Genomic DNA, 17,426 nt, shown 5'->3' with positions numbered 1-17,426 from the left:
CTCCTTTAAAAAAGTGTGGCCCTAATGTAATTCCAATCCGCCCTTTTCCCCAGTGCCTTCTGTTGCCAAAGGAATAGAGAAAAATAATTTTTGTATTGCTTTATCAAGTATGACAGATTATTTTCTTCCTCCCTTAAAAAAAGTGTGGTCCACGACGTAATATTCCAGTCTTCCATTTCCCCCCAGTGCCTTGTGTCTCCTCTCCTGCCCCCTCAGAAATCAATACGATGATGTAATGCTTCTGCCAAAATTGCCTTACGATAACCGAGCATCTCGGCAGGGTGTCGTGCTACACCCCTTCTTTAGCATAGTTTGCCCCATCCTGAGAAAGCTGTGCCGGCCGAAGCTCCCTCTTCATACTGTCACGTTCTGCAATTTCTGCATCGTAAGTTCTTTCCCTTGTTTTCTTTTCTGTCTATATGAGTTACGGTTGTGTAAAGCACTTCTTGAATCTGCGGGTTTGGATGTCGAGGCTGGAAACTTGGCTGCTCTACTGTTTGCATGACGACAGAGGGATGCGAATGATGGGCCGTGTTCGGCCTGGAGGAATGATGTCATTACGACTGGAATTTCTCTATCGATTAACCTGAGTTGGCAGATCGCAAACTGGGGTGAATCGCACATCTGTCCGTCACTCCTTTGTTAACCCCGACAGCTGAATTAGCCCTTTATCAATAATGCATGCGGTTTGTTAAGGGGTTGTTGTATAGCTGGGGTTGCTAGGGAGATGGTGGTTGCTTGGGATGCGAGTTGTTCTATCTGAAACGGCCGTTTTGGGATGTTTTTTGTGGTGATTTATAAGCAGCACCGCCCACAAACTTTGCCGTATTGATCAGGTTTAGTGAACTGGAGCGCACTGATGACACCGCCGCCATTCAGTCCCGCATGACGTCACGGCGGGCCAATGAGAGCCTGCCGGCATTGCGTCATCCCGTACGCAAACCATTTACCATTTTTTCATTCATTCCTGAAGGTTGGGAGGTAGATAGGCCCCCAGTGTGCCGCCAAGGACACTCAGCTTATTCTAGCCTATTCGGGCTTTCATTTTGAAATTTAGATGTAAACCAAAGGAGAAAGGTTTTCACATATCAGATATACACCCATGTTTCAAGTTATGACAAAGGCAGTGATTATTGTGATTAATTGAAATCTGATATGTATGGGCCCCCTGTTGGGGGTCCGCCCATTTCTGCTGTCTTGATTTATGTTTCCTGTTTGCTGGAAAATGTGTAAGTCACCTTGGACTAACAAACACACCCTTAGCTTGCCAATACAGGGTGTTCTGTTAGGATGTTTTTTTATTTATTTAAGATTTTCATTTTTGTTGTATATCTATTAGTAAATTAGCATGATTTTTGCAGGCATGATACTGAAATAGACTACATACATGTAATATATGTTGGATCTACAAATACACCAATCCTACTGCAGGGTGGTTTTTAATTATCTCCATGAAAAATGGAGATATAGTTTTGGGTGTGTCTGTGTGTCTGTCTGTTTGTTTGTGTTTCCGTACCATTCCAGTCAGCATAACTCAAGAACCACTTGATGGATTACGATGATATTTGGTATGTGGGCAGGTGTTGTGAAGCCAAAATTCAAGGTCGATTTTGGGCCCCCTGGTATGTGACCTTGGTACTGCAGCAGAAATTCCATTTTTGTATCTCTTGACCTGGACATGCTATGGTCTTGATTTTTTTGGTGGCAGATAGCTTGTGGTGTAATAAAGACGTGGTGTGGGTTTGGGCCCCCTGGCAGCTTGCTCTGGAACTGCAGGGGCATTATCTTGAAAATCTTCTAAGGAGAATAACTCAACAAAGGAACGATGGATTTCCATGATATTAAGTATACAGGTAGCTTAGACAGAGATGTACATAATGAAATGCAAATTATGTTAATTAGGACTTAATTTGCATAACTAATGAGGAAAATCTATATTTGCAGTGTTTTCCATTATCAGACTCAAATACATGTAATGTATGTAGTTTATGGAAAGTGGATAATCAACAGATACCAATTATGCAAATAAATTCCTTATTTGCATAATTAATGCACAACACCATATCTCATCTAATTGGAAAATTATAGGACTGTCAATATGATACTTAGTATGCAGGTAGCTTAGATAGAGATATACATAATGAAGTGCAAATTATGCTAATTGTGACTTAATTTGCATAGCTAATGAGGAAAATCTATATTTGCAGTGTTTTCCATTATCAGACTCAAATACATGTAACATATGTAGTTTATGGAAAGTGGAGCATCAACAGATACCTATGCAAATAAATTCCTAATTTGCATAATTAATGCAAAACACCATTATTTCTTTAAGGTTTTCTTCCATTGATTTGTTGTATACTAATATAGTAAATTAGCATGCTTTTTGCAGGCGTAAGACTTACTAATAGTCAAACTATGTTTTGAGATATAAATTGGATCTACTACGTATACAAAATAGACCCTTGCTGCTGCGATTTTTACCTTCGCCGAGAAGGTTATGCAGAGGGTAGCGTTTGTTTGTCTGCTTGTCTGTCTGTTTGTTTGTAGTGGCACAGAATAACTCAAGAACGCCTTGATGGATTGTCTTGGTATTTGGTATGTTGGTAGGTTTTGATGAGACCTAAAAACGATTAGATTTTGGGCCCCCTAGCGGCTTCTTATGGTACTGCAGCGGAACTTCCTGGTTTGATATCTCGTGTTCTGGACATGCTATGGAAGTTATTTTTGAGTGGTAGATAGATCTTTGGACAGAGAGTAAGTGGTGTGGGTTTGGGCCCCCTAGCGGCTTTTTTGGAACTGCAGGAGCAGGTTTTGCGTCTGACTTTGAAAGGGAATAACTCAAGAAGGGCTTGATGGATGGTAATGATTTTTGGTAGGTAGATAGCTTGAGTGATGATGTACATGATTAGACACCTCTTATGCAAATCAGTATCTAATTTGCACAATTAATGAGGAAAGTTTATACATCCGCCAAATTCCATTATAGGACTCTGAAACATGTGACATATGTAACTGAGGAAGAGAGAAATATTAATTGATATGAACTATGCAAATGAAGACCTCATTTGCATAATTAATGAGGAAATACTATAACAAGATGGGCTTGATGGATGGTCATTATTTTTGGTATGTAGATAGCTTGTGTGATGCTTAGTATGATTTGACAATAATCATGCAAATCAGATTCTAATTTGCATAATTAATGAGGCAACTTTAAAAATCCTCTTTGTTCCATGATATGACTATTCAAATTGTAACTGAGGAAGAGAGAAATGTTTATAGATAGAAAATATGCTAATGTGTGCTAATTTGCATACTTAATGAGTAACTTCTCTAATTCCACACTGGCAAATGACGGCAATTTCATACATTCAATCCTTTTTTTGGGCATCGGGACGTTATGTGAATGTACAAATCGTTGAATCAAATTATGCTAATAAGGGCCTCATTTGCATAATAAATGAAAAATATCAGCATAACCTTCTTTGTTGAGCTCATAATTTGTTAAGCTCATACTTTGGTCATGTTATATTTTAAGACAATCAACTGGTATGATTTATAATTGATGAGAAACACTCCAAATACATCAGTCATAAAGGTTAAAATCATTCGGCGAAGGTATGAGGTCGTGGAACTCTAGTTAAGGATGGTTTTGTTTTTCTGTAAAGCAGGTTTTCTTTTAATGATTTCTTGTAAGTTTATGATATTTGCATAATTTTGGTACATGTTCACCCAATAGTGAAATTGATAGACTGTGAAGTGATATATGTATTGCTTCTACAAATACACCGTTGATACTCCAAGGTGGTTTGTAACAATGGTTTGGGCTTTCTTTAATTGATTTGTTATAAATAGATTACATGTAGTAAATACATTTTGTAAGCATGATTTTGGAGGACCTGCTAGTGAAATGGATGGTGTGAACTGTAGAACATAAAGATTGGATCTACAGACTCACTACTGCAGGGAGTCTGAAACTATGGTTTTGGATTTCTTTTGTAGGGCAGGTTTTTTTCCGATGATTGTTGTAGAGTTGTGGAAGACCCGATATTGAAATACAAATGTAGACAATAAATGGGGAGTGATAGCTGATTTTAGATTTGATTATTTGTGTATATTAGTGCATGATCTCTTAATAAATTCATTCCTTCAAGTTGCAAAGGCTTGAACTATATGTGTATTTTTTCATTGCAGGTAGAAAAACAGACAACTTCCAATTGTGAAGGGTAAAAATCTTCAGGCTTACTATTGCGAATCACAATTTGTCCAATCAACATCATACTAAAAGCTCTTTTTATTATAGTAGGGCATGAACAGTGGCTTCAGTATTTGCAGAAAGTTCTTCAAAATTGCTCGTATTAAAATTTTGACGACTTGCAATATTACAGATAACAAATTATAGGTATTACAATCCAAGCTTGTCTAGTTGAAAATAAGCAGGAAGGACACCGTATTTCTTGTCCTAACTTAACCTGCCCCATTACTTTAACCTTCTCCCTGCTGTCTACCTTGGTAACCAATAGGGAATTGAGTGCCAAATGGCTACTTCAGGGTGCGAAAGGTTAAGTCAAGTAGTTTGGCACCTTCTGAATTGTTGAAATACTTCGGAATCCACTTATACTTTACTTAGCTTCCTCCATGTCTTACTAGTATTCTAGATTGTTGAATAGGTTGTGCAGAGTCTGACCAGGGTCCATATTCAAGGTATATTTAGGGCTCAGCACTCAAGATCCCCAGGTTTCTTATCTATTTCAGGAGACTCCTTTAAGTTGCACCTTGGTGGAAACCTTACTATTCTGCTTCTGCCATGTCTTAAGTTGGCCTTGAAGAAATTTTGCGAGCAGGGTATATTTAGAGTCGAGCACTCAAGATTCTCAGCATTATCATCTCTTCTATAAGACTTGTAAAGATTTCACCTCAGTGGAAACCTTACTGTACTTCTTCTTCTGTGTGTTAATTCCATCTTTCAGATCAGGGTATATTTATAGAGTCTATATAGCTACATTGTATAGAATTCTTATCTCTTTCACTAATTAAAAGTTTCGGGAGTCTTAGAATTCACCTTGGTAGAAGCCTTGCAACTCTTCTGTTAATTTCATCATTAAAATCAGGGTATATTTATAGAGTCTACAGTTATGGCGTTCTTAACTTGAGCCTAGGTGAAGGTGTAGGTGAACTTGATCCTTGTCAAGAATTCACCTCAGAAAACCTTACTAGTACTGTGGTGTGTCATTATTAATTTCATCTTTGAAATCGGTATATTTACAGAGTCTAGCTATTATGTGTCCTTATTTCTTTCAGGAGACTTAGAATTCACCTTCACCTAAGTGGAAACCTCGCTACGTTAATTTCATCTTTGAAATCAGGGTATTTATAGAATCTAGCTATAGTACTAGTGTGCCAATCTCTTTCAGGAGACTAAGAATTCACCTTAGTGGAAACCTTGATACTCTTCTGTTAATTTCATCATTGTTATATAGGGTTTATTTTTAGAGTATAGCTATGGCACTCTTATCTCTTTCAAGAGGCGTATTTAGAACTCAGCGAGTGCAGCGTTTGTACCAGAATAGAAACCTTCATTTGTTAGGGATCACTCATCTTAATCACGTTGCCCTTGTAGCACCTTAAAGGATATTCTATATTTGGAAGCAGGCTTAATCTTGAACCTGTTACTAGTGTTAGGCACTTGAAAGGTTTGGCAAGTGGGAAATCATTTCAATTATATGTGGAATTGAACTCAGGTACATTGTGTACACGGCATGCAGTTAACAGAAATTGACAGGATTTTTTTTACACCTCTCCTGTTGCAATTACTGTTTTCAAGATTCGGAAACTGAGTTTTTTTATAGGCTCGAAATACTTTTGACATTATCATTGATTTCTTGAATAGTATTTAAGTTAGCAGTCATTTTTCTGGGGAATTTGCGAGCATGATAAGCTCCAAACAACTTACATGTACGTCATTATTCACAGGTGTGTCGTTAGTTAGTATTTTATGTGAATTGGCCATGTTCGCTTTGTCATATAGTCATTGGTTCCACTGGCATTCATTCAGTAGCTACCAGAAATGCTACATGACAAAGTCATTGATTTGTTTCGTCCATGGCACCTTAGTGTTCATTTTTCTGGGGAGTTTGTGAGCATGATCATCATCAGTTCTAGACATGTGTAGGCTGGTTAGTACTTCATGTGAATCAGCCATGTATGCTTTGTCAATGTTATTGATTATGATGTCAGGCATTCAGAAGCAAAACATATTATATTTGCTATGACAAAATCAATTTGTTTATTATGCCCTAGATTAACTTGGGAAGTTTGTGAGCACGGTCAGCTTCCAAAAGTGTTCAGGCTGGTTAGTAATTCATGTGAATCAGCCATGTTCGCTTCATCACAGTCATTGGCTCTGCCAGCATACATTCGGAGGCGATACGTTGTGTTCACTATCATGACAAATCATTGATTTGTTGAGTGGTACCTTAAGGATTAACTTTTCTGGTGATCATGATTAGCAAACATGTTGAGCTACACAGATGTTTAGGCTGGTTAGTACACCATGTTAACTCCATCATTGTCAAAGTCATTGATTATGTTGCTTTCATTCAGAGGCAACCCTGACTCAGCCCAGTTGCTGTGTGACATGATTTTTCACACTTCAGAGCGGACGTACCGTTCATTCGACAGGAAAGTTTGACACGGCGGTGGGTGGGCGGCCCATATGTCGTGTATTGATCGGATTGGCCCGGGAGAGCGAGGAATATGTTAGGGGCACGGGCTGACGTGACCTTGACGTAACCTTGAGCGCCACGGCGGGTCTGTGGGGAGAATATTCCGAGGTGACCCGGAGTCCCCGAGGTGGCGGTTGGGGAGGAAGTGGGCTGCACGGCTTGAGGGTGCATCCCTCATTCTGACACTTCAATCCCATTCGCCGGTTCTCGTTTCCCACACTCACATTTAAAAAAAAAAACTGCCTCCATCTCTTTCTTGGGCAATGTTATGAAATTCGAAATACTGAGCCTGTGTTTGTAAACTGCAATTAAAAAACAAATTCTGCGATCTCAAAAATGCACCTCTCATCTTGCCACTTGCGTTCATCGGTTCTCGTTTCCTACCCTCACATTTTTCAAAAACTGGAATTATTGTTATTTTTCATTGAGGTTTACAACAATTGTGGAAGGATTGACATGACAGATTTTCTACATTAGTTGTCAACCAGGAGACCCATTTTATATTTAAAAAAAATTTGATTGGCAGTTGTCCCTAAACAAAAAAATGGGTTGATCCAGACCTAATAGTACATTGTGGTCCTCATACATTGGTGTATCATAGAAATGTTACCAACAAAATAACTGTTGATAAGCATCATATCAAACATGACCATTTCAAATTAAAGTTTAGCCAGTTGCCCTCAACCAAGGAAATGAATTGATTTGGCCCCAGTAGCATTTTTATGAAGATTGTGGTCCTCTTTACATTAATGGTGAATCAAGAACATCATTCCGCGACGGATGGTCGTTTCACACTTCTCGTATAGCGGAAGTGCTAAAGCATTTCAATTTCCCCCCGCTGGCACCCCGCATGCGCACTCCTCGCGGTTAGGCCACGTTCAAGGTTGCCGATCTAACAGGCTGTTCCGTCACCTCAGCGGGGACGACACCCTGAGGGCTGAAAATACTAGGTGCATGTGCACTTTTTTGTGCACCCAAAATTGTACCTGTGCAGCTTATTTTTGACTGTGGGTTCACCTTGATATTTGTGTAGGGTTAGGTACTATTGTTGTGCACTAGTATGCAGCATATTCTTGACATCCAAGTGTCAGAAAAAGTAACATGTATTGTATTTCTTGTCTAAGAATAGATAAAAGAAAAATCTCAACTTCGTGGCATAAAATTGATAAAAATCTATTTCTTGTTGTATTTCTTGTTTATAATTTTGAAATCAGCCATAGAATTCAAGATTCAAGTTCTGAAGAGTTTGTACGTAATTGTTGCTGACATTCTAACTTTTTTTTTTTTCATTGACATGTATGTTGCATTTTTTGTGTGCAAACATGCGCCTATTCCCCAAAAATAAATTTCGAGCCTTGTATTACCTCAGCAAGGATAGTTTTAATGCCTGTCTCAGCACCAGAATGGTAGATACTGTACGCTATACTCATCGGCATTCCGCTTGTAAAACATCAATGAATGGAAGCGTGTTGGCAAGCGTCCAAGGAATTATGATGGTATAGTATACAAGACTTAATGACTGGTATTATCACGTGCCGTCTTCGGTAAAATGACTTTGAAGTAAATGGTAGTTCGTTTACGGCGGAATTAATGTTTTTACATTAATGTTTTATATTTGTGTGAATCTTAATTTCTGGGGTGGTCTTGCTACACAGTCTCAAGGGAATTACCATAGAATGTATTTGATCCTGCAGTTGTTTCTAGATTTCTTGGAACAGCATTTTTTATCTCTATAAATTTTTCATAGATACATGTAGCCTTTACTGAATAGTTAATTAGCTTTAAACATTGAAAATTTGAATTCCTTCCAAGCATATATTAAACAGTAAAATGTGTGGTAACATGCTACTACATTTTATAGAAAACTGCAAACAATTTTTGAACAAGCCTTGAATGTACAAATACTAGTACATGTACTTAGACTTATAGTCTGAAACAAGTTGAATCTAGATATTCTGTCTTACTTGTAAAGGCCACATCAATTTATTTCCTTGCTTCTTAGCCATTTCAAAATACGATTTTACAAGAAACTTCAAGGTGAAAACAGATGGCTGGGAGAAATTTTTTTTTACTCCCTTAAACTGTGTGTATCCAAGTATAGACTTTCCCTCAGACTCTGTCTTTGATAGTCGTTGAAGGTTAGACATCCAGGTATTAGGATACAAAAGATTACAGTTACTTTTACTCATTACAAGTAACTTGCGACTCGGTCTTTCTCTTTGTATTGATATTTTAGACGAGCGACATTTTTTTGGGAGCCAATTGCAACAAATCCAATTGGCGTAGCCAAATGAGTGTCGTATGCTGGACAATGTCCAGAAACAAAATACCAGGGCATGCGACTAGCCGCCAGTGACATTGAGTGTCCTTGTGACATGTCTGAATGTCAAGTTCCCGTACGGAACCCCTGCAGTGATTTGAAACAGACACCGACGCTATCCTCTGTTTTGTACCGACATGTCCAAAGCTATCCAGGTCTACAGCCTTTGATAAAACCCAGATTGATGAAGTGGATTATCGTAAGATCCTTCCACAATGCCAGCCACTGGTAATGCTCTCAAATGACATTCCCTGCTCATGCTTGGGTCACATTTTCAATCCGGGGTCCGGCCGGACAGTGTTTGGGAACAAAAAGTGTGATATAAAAGGCTACAATAAACACAAAACGTACCAAAAATTATTCAAGAGCATAGCTTGTGCATATTTATTGACATACATTTAAATTTTTCGTTTCCGCAAACAGCCCGGCCGGGTCCCGGCCGGGAAATGTGACCCAAGCATCAACAGGGCTCAAAATACAGGATCTATACGTTCTGTTGTGAACGAAAATTTGGAGCTGTGCACCTACTTTTTTACTGTGAGTGTATACCAGCACTTCTATATATTAGTGTATGGTTGCACATTATTGTACACTTAAGTATAAAATGTACACAGGATATTGTTGAAAAAAAAAGATAAAACCGTTGATGTCTTACTTGTTAGAAATTTTGAAGTTAGCTACAGAATTTCGAACTCAAGCTCTGAAGAGAGGCAATATAAGGTTTCCTGACATTGTATTTCATCTTAAAATTGTTGTGCACCCGCATTTTTTCTGTGCACCCAAATCTTAAGATTTATATTTAGATTCATCAGTGCAGCTATCCCCAAAAGTGAATTTCGAGTCCTGCTGTTCGGTGATCTATGGATTATGCTTGTTCAGCTGATGCTCTATTGGAATATTGCTGCAACCTTGAGATTGGCTTAACCCGTAATTGATGTTTGGTGGCTGTTTTTTCTCCAGACTAACCATCTGACAGCACTGCCAATATACTGTAAATTTAGTTATTTTTTGAGGGACTTAATTTTACAGTAGAAGGGGAAAGGAGGTTTTCGTGGTGTTTTACGTTTGCAATAGAAAGAATTCTGTAGTATAGCAGCAATACATTAGAAACACATATTTGCAGTGTCCTGAATTTGCAGTATAGAAAACGTCGGAGAATTAAACCACCGTGAACATTTCAAGATTCACAGTACTTTGCTGAAGCTGTTCATATCTGCCAATTAAGTTTGTCTTTGGTTATGTTGAAATAGGTTTAAGTTTAACCCAAAACCTTTATGTTCATTTGCTTTCTCCAGGTTACCCATTTACATGTAGATACATTTGTAACCTTGCTAGTACACTCTGCAGAAGTATGTTGAATGATTTGTGATAGTGATATTGTCTGTTGAAATTTGTCCTTGGTTATGTTGAAATCTATTTAGCTTAAACCCAGTAATTGATGAGTGTTTTGTCTTTTGGTGCATTTTGCTATTATATTCTGCCTGTCAAATTTCTCCTTGATTGTTTTGAAATCTGTTGAAGATTAACCCAAATGTTGATGTTTGTTCGCTGTCTTTTCTCCAGGCTGACTGTTTGACAACTTTACCGGTTCACTTGTTGAAGTTGGCTGCATCAGAGTGTCAACAGAGTTGTCCTTGGTTGTGTTCGTCCAACCCGCCACACCCACACCTTTGCCTGGTTGTTTCCAAACAGCTTAATGCACACAGTAAGTTGGTGTTGATATGTTATTTTTTGCTTGATAGAATGAAAACAACTTGATAGACACAGTAAGTTGGTGTTACGTTATTTTTTTGCTGTATAGAATGAAAACAGCTTGAAACACACAGTAAGTAGGTGTCATGTTAATTTTTGCTTGATAGAATGAAAGTGTCGTCTTTGGAATTTTTTGTAAAGCCTGTGACGTTCCATTGTTGTCTTAGGCCGTTTCAAAGAAATTTCTTCTGCAAAGGTTGCTGGTGGTTAACTTTATTGATATCTTATTTATAGAAACTGTGCGTGCATGGTATTACTTTATTGAGAAAAATTGTTTCATATTTTTATTGTATTGTACGATTTTTTAACAATATCATTGTGACCTAATCTCTAATTATGATAATAGCTATTTGTACCATTGTTTAAGTATTAAAATCAAATTTTGCCATCATTCCTCCATTTGAGTAAAATCTGTTGCTTACTAATGTAATTTGTAGATCAAATGCCTGAATGGGTCCATACAAACTTTCTGAAAATCTCTCAGTACATAAAAATGATAGATAATGATGGTGAAATCCATGCACAGGAAACGGTCTCCTCTGTCATTATGAACTTAATCATGCTGGGATAAAAGGGGATCTAGCCATGCTCTGAAAGTTCAGACATAAGTACGTTCTGTGCAAGCTTTAATGCCATGTCTGGTTACCTCGGGCACGAATTGAATGACTTTCCTATATGTAGCAGGGCTCGAAATTCATTTTTTGGAACAGGTGCATTGGTGCACCCAAGCTAAAGGATTAGGTGCACAGAAATAATTTTGGGTACACAATATAGAATAAAGTAGAATGTCAGTCAGCAAAACGTAATTACAAATTAACCCTACTGCCAGTCTCTTGAGAACTTCAATCTTTAATTTTTAATTCTATAAACTTTAAAACTTTAAACAAGTATTACATCAAACAAAGTACAACAAAGAGTATATTGCTTTTTCTTTCAAGAATATTCTGTATACTAATGTATGATTGAACCTTTACTGTATAGCTTAGAGAAATATCAAGGTGCACTGGTGCACCCACTGTCAATAATAAGGTGCACAGCTCCAATTTTGGGTGCACAGAAAGTACACATGCACCCACGTATTTTGAGCCCTGTATGTAGGGAATGTAATCTCTTCAGGATTGCATTTTTATCAGCATGTTCATGAACCAAGGAAAAAGATTGACTAGGCCTTATGTTACTGTTTACCATAGCTTTTTGTATTACTGTACACACATACAGTTCAAACCAGGGCTTGAATTCATTGATGCATAATGCAAGATTTGTGCACCAAAAATTGGAGCTGTGCACCTAATTTTTTTTTCAAACTGGCTTAGATGATATCTACTTTTTTACTTAATTTGTTGTACACCCTGAATTTTTTCTGCGCACCTAGATTTTCAGTTTATGGATTATGAAATATGACTTTCGAGCCCTGACTCAAGCAAATGCAGCCGTCACTCCCATGGGCTTTCATAAGAAATGTGTTCCCTGCATGAAGCGACGATACTATCAACATAACCTCCAGTACACTCAGCTCTCACGGCTGGTTCACATTGCTCTGTTCCCCTGAAGGCAGCTCAATGAGCTTGTTGTTCCAATATTTGGCAGCTGAGTTGGAAAAATACAGAAAGCAAGCCCCTGAGGCGATCTGGGAGGTAAGCCTTAGATGGAAGCTCAGTGTTTGTTGTTGTGTTATATCACAGAGCCTGGAGGGGAATCATCTGTCATTGTACTGTTTATGAATGGTTGTGGTCAGGTTTTGGTACAGGTTATTCTTTTTGGTGTTTTGATGTGCCTAAAACTCTATCCAGCACTAAAATCACGTGCTTTTGTCTTTTCTAAAGCAATCTATACAGCTTGCGGCCACTGTTTTTAAGATAGTTTTTCCCTGCCTAGATACTGTATTTAGTTGTGTTCTCACATTTGAAGAAACATTTATCACTGCACTGTTTATGAATGGTTGTGGTCAGGTTTTGGTACAGGTTATTCTTCTTGGTGTTTTGATGTGCCTAAAACTCTATCCAGCACTAAAATCTCATGCTTTTTCTCTTTTCTAAAGCAATCTATACAGCTTGCGGCCAATGTTTTTAAGATGATTTTTTCGCTGCCGAAATACTGTACTTAGCTGTGTTGTCACATTTTAAGAAACATTTATCACTGTACTGTTTATGAATGGTTGTGGTCAGGTTTTGGTACAGGTTAATCCTCTGTGTTTTAATGTACCTGGAACTCTGTCCAGGACCAAAATCTCATGCTTTTGTTGGTCTTTTTTAAAGCAATCTATAGCTTGTGATGTACATGTATGTATGTAAGATAAATGTACATGTTTCATCCCTGCCTAAGTATCTAGTCGCGTTGTGCCCCATTTTAAAGATCATTCGATAGCGTGCGTAGTACAGTGGTTAGCAATCTTGCCTATGGAACTAGAAGCTGCGAGTTTGATCTCGGCTGTGTCACTTACCCGACATGCACGCTACCGGAAAGGGTCGCAGTCCATAGGATGGGAAGTTAAGCCGTTATCTAATGTTCATTGTGCGTGTCGAAAAGAGCTAGGGGAATTTCCCTAGTACAATGAACCTGTAAATACTGCACATAGCGTCTGTCTTCTCTGTCACGACCAGTGGAATATTACCACTTCAGTGAACTGGATCAAGATCACTTTCCTTTTTTTATCCATCATTTTACAGTGTATAGATGGTTGCGGTCAGGTTCTGGTACATGTTATTCTGTTGTGATTTGATGTGTTTTTTATTTCTATTCTGGTCTGCAACTCTTTCTTAAACCCAAATCTCATACATTTCTCTTCCAAAACAATCTCATTATAACCTGTGGTCTGAGTAAGGTGGTATCTACATTGTATATCCCTGCCGAAATATCTCGTTGTGTTCAAGTTTTGTAAAAATTCAAGGTATAGAATTCACAAAATCTAAATTTTCTAATTCATATTCATTCTAGATGAAATTCGTTATTCAAAGGCCACAAAACCCTCGTTTGCATGCCTACTAAATTTCAAAACAGAAACAGCAAGGAAACTTGCTGCCTATTTTGCTGAAAAGCATTCGAAAGGAACCACCATTACCACCAAGCAGGTTAACCTTCAGCACTCTGTAGCCATTTGGCACCCCATTCTCTATTGGTTACAGAGTTAGGTAGCAGGGAGAAGGTTAAAATCAAGCAGTCCACTGTATACACAATATTCTTGCTGACTCTGTAGCCAGACAACTATTTAGTTAACATAATGGAGCAAACAGAAGGGTATAACGGGTGATCTCATTAATCATGCAATGTTAGTCTTTTTGTACAGCTGACCTTTCCTCTCTTATAGGCCATTGGATGAAACTGATCAGGCCAAGGCAATTCAATTTTTTGGTTCTTGGATTAAACATATATGCTGAAAGATCAACAATAAAGTAGAATATCGTATAATGGAACTTGTTGCCAGCAAGTACTGTAGGAGCATCAAGACGATGCTTGTAGTTGGATGTGCAAAGGTTAGGTATGACAGTGTGATATAACCAGCTACTGTGATATAACCAGCTACTGCAAAGCTGGTGTGCTATGCCGAAGGGCAGTTATACCAACTATATAGATACAGAATCTACAGGGAAGTTTGTTTCTTTTAGACATAGTTTCAGGAAGTAGATACAGTCAGATGCAACCTTTCTTCCCAGCACTTTCTTTTCATGTTGTCTTGCTAAATATTTACTTTGAGATGTCTGAGAAAAAAGGAAATGAATTGCTGTGTCCTGAGTACTGTAAATGCAGAAATATTCGCGAGGATTTAATTTCGCAGTAGGGGGAAAATGGTTGTGGTTTTGAGTTTGCGTTTGAAACAATAGTAGCGCTACAGTCACACAATCGAGCGGTGTTTCACGGTGGTTTTAAGTTCGCAGTAAAGAGTTCACTGCAAAAACCGTGAAGATAAATCCACCGCGAGCATTTCTGCATGTATGTATTGTCGGTATGTCCCTATGTTCACACAGTTTTCCTCCCAGCCCTTCATTTTCACCTTGACCGCTTGCCAAGTATTCACTTTGAAGTGTCCGAGAACCTAGGAAATGAATTGCTGTGGCCTTAGTTATTGTCGGTATGATGAATATGCTTGGAATGTAAGAGTCATGTATTGGTTATCAGCATATGTTATCTGTAGGGCCGTCCGGTCTGTAAATACATAACAGCAATATTTCAGCACCGCGGCCATCAACCATAGTCATTCCAGGTGCCCTAAGGGATGCATTGAGCCAGTGGACTCCGGAAAAGTTATCATTTTCTTTACGTAACCTTTTTGCTCATGGCTATGTTGAAGAAACTGTCTCTCTGAAAAGTCTTTATTTGTAATGTAAGGGATGTTAAGCCAACAGAATGAAAATGACAATTTTGTCAGTTTCCCCCACAACTAGTTGGTGCATTACGCCAAAGGGCGGTTATAACAGCTACATAGACACAGATACAGAACTATATAGTATGTTATAAATTCTGCAAACTGCAAAGTCAAAAGTGCTAAAGGCACATTGTAGAGTGACATTGTTACACCATCAGGATTGGCACTAATGCCTGTACAGCTTCCCTTAGTATCCATGAAGGAGACAACCTGTATATAAATGCAAATTGATGTATTGTATGCCAAACAAACTTCATTTTGGGGAGGAAAAAGTGCACTGGTGCACCTCAAAATTTAGGTGCACAAAAACATTTTGGATGCACAACATGATATAAAGTAGAATGTCACCAAAACGAGACAATAGACTTCAATCAAGTGATACAAAAACTGTTTCGTTTTTTCTGATACTTGAATATCAAGAATACCCTTGTCATGTACCTTTACATTATATTCCTACACAAATATCTAGTAAGTTGCACCGGTGTACCCACAGTAAAAAAGTAGGTGCACTGACAGCTTTGATCTTGGGTGTACCTAGTGTTTCAAGCCCTGCACTGTGTAATCCTATGGCATTACACGGTGGACTGATACAGCTACCTTTGAGCCGATGCTTTGGGCTGGGTGACTTAGAAACATGTTCTACTGCAGAAGGTTAATACTAAGGGCAGGCTGGGTCCATAAATGTTGAGGGTCTTACTATTTTATTTCTTTCCATATCATCCCTGGAGCATAATCCATATGGAAGTAGTTTGTACAGTCAATCATACAGTTTGTTCAGCAAACAATATTCAAATGTGTTTTAAATTTCAAACTAGATGTCAGAAAACTGGTCTCTATAACAGCTAATAACATTTTTCAGATTTTGCCATAGAAGACTAGCCACTGGCTATCGGGTATCTTCAGAAAAGAAGGCAAGAAATTTGCACTATATGTATGGTAAATAGAATATAATCATGAGCTACATATGTTATGGATCGATGTATATGTGGAAGTACAACAAATAAATTACAGTCCTGGGTAGTTATGTATCCTAGATACACATTTCTGTTGAAAAAGAAATATTCCCTCAATATTGCATTTAGTTTCCCGTCACACAGATGTTATAATTGATGATTGGGACAGGCTAAACTCAGACACTGTGTGTACATAGCTCTTCCATGGATACAAATCATACATTATGTCAGCATTACTTTTATTTTACTCCATCGCATTTTTCCACCCCCAGCTTTTCGAGATGACTTCTTGGAAATGTTTCCACATTATGGGCAGCTCCTCACCTATAACTATAACTTAGAAGTACAAAGTACTCTATTCTCCGGAGAGACCCTCTCTTTCCTTCTGGACTTTTGGAGAAGCCTGCGGCTACAGAGGCTTTATTTATAAGTAGGAGTGTGATGAATGTGCGAGCTGACGCCCTAATGGTGGCATGAAATCCCCCGCCGACTCTCCTGACGACTGTTGGCAGGTTGTTTGGGAAGATAACGCTTGTTACCCCCCCGCACAGGAAGCGGCCGTGGGCTGGGCACTGAGCCGGAGTCATCCTCACAAAGGTTAGGAACATGTACACCTCCAGGCACTGCCAGACCCTCACACACTTTAAAAAGAGATTGTTCCAAGAATTTGGGGACCTGTTTTTGTTTCTAAAGAATTTTAAAGATTGGTGTAATTTTTCAGAAGGCACAACATAAATAGAGATTGTTCCAAGAATTTGAGACCTAGTTTCAAGAAGTTTCAAGAAAATGGTGTAATTTCTTTGTAAATTGTAAGAAAATAGTGTGATTATTCCTTTACTAATTTCAAGAAAATTGTGTATTTTTCTGTAGATTTCAAGAAAATTATGTATTTTTCTGTAGATTTCAACAAGATGCTTATTTATTCTAATCTAGCCGAACCGTTTCTGACCCTGTCATCTAAATAGAGAATTAGGTCCTAGTCTTGGTTTTGATAGATTTTATCTGAAGGCACACCCAAACCTTCCCAGACCCATTGTCTAAAATGGAGATTGTTTTGGGACTAAGCTTTTAAGAAATTTTAGGTCACAGCCATAGCCAAACACTCCAAACCTATATTGTCTACATTTGAATGGAAGTTGTTTCAAGAATTTGAGACTTGGGTTTAAAGATATTTTTAAGTAAATGGTGTAATTTTGCTGAAGACACCTGCAAAACCTCCCAGACTCCAAATGGAAATTGTTCTAAGACTTTGAGACTTAGTTTAGAGAAGAAGAATTATTTTTAGAATTGTATTTTTCTGATGGAATGGGCAA

General features: G+C 38.2%; 1 protein-coding gene across 18 annotated transcripts in view; it reads left to right on the top strand.

The window, feature by feature from the left end:
• LOC136445518 (cAMP-regulated phosphoprotein 21-like) overlaps nt 1–17,426 on the top strand; it is a 98,422-nt gene that overhangs the window by 39,198 nt on the left and 41,798 nt on the right. For 16 of the 18 annotated variants that reach the window (XM_066443570.1, XM_066443568.1, XM_066443567.1 and 13 more), the window contains one exon: nt 10,612–10,753. The exons of 1 other annotated variant lie outside the window; for it this stretch is intronic. The gene's annotated coding sequence lies outside the window, so the exon portion shown is untranslated. Of the gene's footprint in view, nt 1–274; nt 386–10,611; nt 10,754–17,426 lie in introns of those variants that run through there. One more of the 18 variants, XM_066443553.1, reaches the window with a different exon arrangement.

Source organism: Branchiostoma lanceolatum, chromosome 12 (assembly GCF_035083965.1).
Source record: "Branchiostoma lanceolatum isolate klBraLanc5 chromosome 12, klBraLanc5.hap2, whole genome shotgun sequence".
Classification (NCBI taxonomy): domain Eukaryota; kingdom Metazoa; phylum Chordata; class Leptocardii; order Amphioxiformes; family Branchiostomatidae; genus Branchiostoma; species Branchiostoma lanceolatum.
The sequence above is the reverse complement of the archived record's forward strand: the minus strand, read 5'-3'. Positions and strand labels throughout refer to the sequence as shown.